The sequence below is a fragment of the Morone saxatilis genome, unplaced genomic scaffold, assembly GCF_004916995.1.
Source record: "Morone saxatilis isolate NCDOM2014 unplaced genomic scaffold, NCSU_SB_2.0 Contig18, whole genome shotgun sequence".
Lineage (NCBI taxonomy): Eukaryota > Metazoa > Chordata > Actinopteri > Moronidae > Morone > Morone saxatilis.
In genome coordinates, this window is record NW_023339740.1 from 16,722,259 (window position 1) to 16,728,386 (window position 6,128).

The window sequence follows — 6,128 nt, forward strand, 5'->3', positions numbered from 1 at the left end:
CACTTTATGGTTCATGAAATTGGGATCAGTTGGTATGTGTGTTCATGAATTCCAGTTTCAACATGACTTCAATTTGGATGACGTGGGATGTTGATGGTGGTGTGTTTTGCGTTTATTTTATTAATTGTTTTTTATTGTAAATTGTCGTTACTTGAGGGGGATGATCTTCGGGTGGTGAATGATTTTTGTATCGTTTGTTTTGTGTGTTGAACTTTTGTGTTTCAAGATATTTATACTTCATTTTTTTTTTTTTTTTTTTTATATCATTTTTTTTTTGTTATGTTTTTATTCTGAGACGTGTTTGTGTCTTTGCATTTGCTACTGTTATTATTCTATATGTTATATCTATCAATAATTTCTTTTCAATGTTTCTCGCTCATTTTTGTATATTTTATTTATAGTATTATTTCATCTTTATTTTCTGGATATTTTCAGATTTCTACACTATTTTAGTTACTTCTAAATTATTCCATAATTTATTGGAACAATTCATGAATTATTTAATAAATTATTTTGTTATTTGGTTTCCCATCATTTTTTGTGCGGTCAGTTTTAGTTTTTTTTTATTTTTTTTTTCGTTTATTATTATGGTTTTGATATGTTTTTTCATTGTTTATTATATTTTTAGACTTTGGTTTTGGTTTTTTTTGTATATTACATATCTTGTTTCTTATTTTGTTTCTTTATTATGTTTATTATTCTGTTTTCTATTTTGTGATTTTATTTTGATTATTCTACTTTTTATTTTTGATTTTGGTTGTACCTGTTTTTTCAGTACCTTTCTTATTTACGTTGCTATAATGAATTTTTCTCTGTCAAAACATCATACATGTGTGGTTCTATTTCACCTTTGTTGTATTTTCTTCATATTGCCGACCTATTTCGTCATGATTTTTTCTCAATATTTTTCATTACTCACATTTTATATGCTAATTTTATTTTTTTTATTTGTTGTCATAACTGTCTAGTTCATGCTTTTTATTTTATGAAGTCCTTTCTTTTTTCTCTACTTGGTTTCACCTTCACCGCTTGCTTTGTTCTTCATGTGAGTAATTGGGCACAGGTACTTTGCTTCTTCCCGGTTCTTCTCCAATCCATGTGCACCGGCTCCACTTCCTTGGTAGCACTCCTACACACGTCATGACTTCCACAATCCCACCGCCTTTACTTCTCATTGTTACCTTACCTTCCCTTCAAGACTTTTCATTCCATCCCGCACCTTTCGTCCAGGTCACTCTACTCCGGGGATCTGTGTCCCGCATCCCTGGGTTTCCGCCAACTTACACTTGGCTCACTTGCACCCTTTTCTCCACCACCTGTTGCCTCCTTTGACCACTCCCCCTTGGCTCTCTCTCCCGGCTCTTGGCATCGGAGCAACTCCCGGTTTGGCACTCTACCAGGCCAGGCCCTGGACTGTTCCCTCCGGCCTCTCTGCACCATCTCTTGCCCGGGGAAGACAACTTCATTTTGGTCTGGTGACGGCCCTGGTTTGACTACCCAGCCCTCCTTCAGCCAGGTGTTGTTGTACTACCCACACGGCCTTCGTGTTCTCCCACTGGTATGTCCCCCGTCCCTGCCTCCATGTTCAACTCGATATTGGTATCTTCACATCCACATTCAGGACAGCCTTTGCGACGTCCGCTATCTGCCACATTGCCTTCCTTCACTTTGGTCCACTCTTTTTTAACGTCGTGCCTCTCGGCTTTGTGACATATCACGAGGGCCGGCGCCACGATTTTGTGCCGCGCACCATTGCCGCGGTGATTTCCGCCTGTCCCTCGACGCGCCAGCGTCGCATTGGGTTGTGGCTGCAGTCACATGGCACACCAGCTGGGCCACCCTCGTGCTTTCCGCTCCTCCCTGGCTTTTTGCGCTGCTGGCTGACGCCCCTGCCAGCCGTGCCTCTGCATCGCCACGCTGCAGCGCGTCCGATCTGCGCCTCCGTTTTCTTCAGGGCCTTTTCTCTGCACCCCCATCACTGACATTCTCCTCCGACTTGCGCTCCCCCCTTCCACCTATCTTTGGTGCTTGCCACCCTCATTGCGCCTCCTACTATGCGTTCAGCCACCGACGTGGAGTTTGGGGTCCCCGTGAACCCCGGACTCTGTTCTTCACCCCACCCTCATCAGTTTCTTTCCCCGCGCCAGTCCAACCTTCCTCCACTCGTTCATCTTTTTTCTTTTCCCGTTCTGAGTCGTTCGCTCATTTTTCAGGCCCCAACACACCCTTCTCTTTTCAATCTTTCCGGCTGCTTTGCCCCACCACCTGTGGATCCCTGCTGCCTGTTTCCTTTCCCCGGGCCCTCCTGATTTGTTTTCTGCACACCCATCACGTTGGGGGACCTCCCATGCGCTTTTTCCCATGTCAGCTCCCGACATCACGCCCCCACTTTTGACCGCCCGAATTCTACCCACTGTCTCATCGGTGATCTCCTCAATGACCACCGCTCCACTTTCTCATGTCACAGTGAGGCTTTACAGTTTGATCTTTGGCAAACACCACCATCTCTCTCTCACTCCCTGGCTTTTTTGGCTGGCAGTACACCCACAGTACTGTTCATGACAGACGAATTTAGTACAGGTTGTGATTATAATAAAAACCGTAAGTGCAATTAGCGGCTATTGATTACAATTCTTATCATTAACTTTGGCTCATAATATTTAAAACACTTATAAACCGTGAAGAGCAATTGTACAAGTAAATGCCAATACACCCTCGATAAAATGTTTTCAATGTTTTAGAAGAAGTCAGTCTAGCTGAAGCTATTGTGTATCGCCTGAGCTTCTTTGATTCAAGGTTATCAAAGCTGTAGGCGTTAATGCTGTACCAATACTGAAGTACACAAAAAGGGTATCAATACGCATGTATTCCACAGTACCAACTTCATTTGTGTAGCAATGTGTGTACATGTACTGTGCAACCAGAAAGTTAGCCTTTGATCTTTCAACTCATTACCTCTGCCTCATCTGCGTTTATTATATAGAGCATGATACATTATCTTGTACAGTTTGCCGAAGCTAGACACCCCAGGGTACATCATAATTTCTTCCTCAGTTGAGGCATAACCAACCGTAATTTAATCATGAAGCGTTTTTCTTCATTTAGGTCGGTTAATCGGATTGTATAGCCTTTTTGTGGCTATGCATTTCTGGATCATACTTCCATTTTTACATCACACAAGCTCTTGTTTTTCTTCATGTCTGTGTCACATGTCCTTTGTCATTACGAGAGGCCTCTTATCGCTCATATCACAGATGTATTTGATCATGGCCAACTTCATGCTGTTTGCTGTTTTGTGTTTAAACCACACCTGTCAATAAATTGCCCTTTTTCTGACTGCACTACACAGATGATTGCATTAGAGCCAATGTGTTGTTTCCCTCATAAATAAGAGATAATTTCTCGTTGAAGTGCTCCAGAAGTCCTGATCATCAGAAGTGGTGCAAATTCTAAATAATGTAAAAGGCTTATTATATAGCACTTCTTTAACCACACAGTTACAAACGTGCTCACAAACACCCAATGACCCAATAATTGTTCAGAGATTTGAATGCTTCAAAAAAATAACACATAATTGGGCCAAGCAACCAGACGAATACACTACAGTGCCAATTAACTGCAATCACCATTTCCCTTTCATCTTGAGGTAGCAGCATCTCTCTGTCCTCGAAATATCCCGCCAATCTGAATGAAAAGTCTTGAACAAATACAAATAATACATTAATATAAGTATAAGCAAAAGCATTGAACTGATCATCCAATGTCATCATTCAATCTCCAGCTCCATCTCAGCTTTAAAGTCTAAAGCTCAACTCTCAGCACCTTTCTCATATGACAGCAGCAGGACCCTTCCTTTACAGTATACCACTTATACACACGTTTAAAAAATGGTCAATTGTAGTGTCTATGGGATCAAATTTACATAAGCATGATCCCATAGGTACAATTCAAGAGATTAGGAAACGAAGCAACCAAACAGAATCAGATTTCTTTTTTTAAGGGGGCTTAAGGGCGCCTTTTCATAGTTTTTCTGGGCGGAGTTTTCAAAAAACCCATTGGAAATATATTACAGACAGCCAGATTTAATAATATTCCTGAAATTAAACTTCCACTTTTTTATCTTCCAGTAAATCTAAATATAAATTATAATACAGCCATTCTTCATGACAAAAAGAGGTCAGCTGCATTGTCTGTACTTAAATGACAGAATTAAACACTTCAAATAATGAATTAAAAGAGTATTTCCCACAATTTTTCATACTCACATTTTCCTCAAATGAGCTGCTTTTCATCTAGAGCAGTGGGAAGATCCTTTTGTTACCGAGTACCAAAAACCTAAAATACATGACATTTTAAATCTGCCACTGCACATAGTCATTTCAAAGATCTCTCTCACTCACGACACACACACACACACACAACACACGTTTTTGCGTTGGTCCGGATCACACAATTCCGTTTTCGTAAGAAGACTTACAGAATCTCCTGCACTGAGGTTGTCCTAATAAATATAATGTCGTTTCTGGAATACTTCCACCTTTTTCCGTCTGCCTCTTCAACCATGTACCTACAAGACAACACAGGAAACAACAAACCCAACAAATAGTAGAATTGTTCTACATCACATCTACATACGGCTATTAAACCTAAGTGCTTGTTAACATGTTATCTCTGTTTTTGTTCATACAAATTTGAGAATCAAAACTGAACAGGTCATACTCAACACACAATTGCATTAACTCCCGACATTAGCGCTCACATGCCCTGAACTTGGCTGCCCTCCTATATCCAGATCTAAGAATTAAGGCACATCATCCCATGATATCATGAGTTTAAACTGTATTAACACATGCTCAATAACACCTAGTTACATCAAGCATACTTTGATGTCACGTTTCATATTGGTGACCTTCCTCATATTAAACCGACTGTAGGGATCATGTTTCACTGAATGCCCAGACTGAAGAAAGACACAAATATAAATAATCTTCTATAAAACTGTGGACTTTTGACTGAAAACGATGATTTATTTAGAAATGTGTCAGGTCGGACGGGCATATACACAATGTACGCAAGTTACAATACAGGTATAATAAGTACATATAGCACTTCACACACACATTTAATCAGGCATGTTTCCAGCCCGTTAGAGGACAGAAAAACAAGTGTAACACGTGATACATCCATATTAAATAGTATATAGATTATACTATTACAATATATAAGGATTTCTTAAGAAACACAGTCATGTTAGCAACAGAAAAAAATTTAGTATACTACTATGACGAAACGCCTGGATCTCTTGTACTACTACACTTTTTACATTACTTTATTAATAAAATGAAGTCAATTACGCTCATTACCACAAGTTAGTTAAGGTTTTAATAGTCGGATTAAATTTATGACCTGTAAAAAATCTGTTTATGTGAAACTACTGTCGAAACCTGCTTGAAAAAACAAACAAGCAAATACTGATCCCCCCCGCCCCCAATGTCAGCTTTGTATATGCTTATTTATGTGAACTGAAGTAGAAGAAGACTAGAAAAAAAAGCCCACTTCAGAGGAATCAGAATCATGGCGTTCCCCTTTAACAGTCAAAACCACAAACAAGCTGTTTATATTTCCTTCTCCCCCCTCCTTTGAGCATGCATTGTCTGCTGTACGGTAGCGACACACTTCACAGCAACATGACTTGACAGAGTCACCTGACGAAGCTAAGCTGGAACGAGCGGTCTTATGACTGAGGAAGGAGGAACCACCCCACATCAGCACTACTGCTTGCTCTTTACTACTGACGACTGTCTTCATTTATAAGAAGGAATCAGAGTAAGTTTCAAACCCAACTTCCTCCCCTCACACCACCAGCCCGATACCTGATATCAGGAACAGGGCTGGTGGACGAAGTGCACTGAAATCCATTAAGTTTTCTGTAAAGACTTTTCTTTTAAACTTAAATATATAGTAAAATATGCACTGCTGGTTTGTTTTCTCCCCAACAAAACTTTCTTACATCAATAGTAAGTCATTCTGCCTGGAAAAAGTTGGACCAGTTTCTTAATAGAGCGTGCATATTTCTGTGTGTTTTATTATCAATAAATTAATCAGTTGTTCGGCCTAAACAAAATAAA

General features: G+C 39.8%; 1 protein-coding gene across 1 annotated transcript in view; it reads right to left on the reverse strand.

Annotated features, from left to right (window-relative positions):
- arl8ba (ADP-ribosylation factor-like 8Ba) overlaps window positions 1–6,128 on the reverse strand; it is a 12,918-nt gene that overhangs the window by 4,930 nt on the left and 1,860 nt on the right. The window lies entirely within an intron of this gene.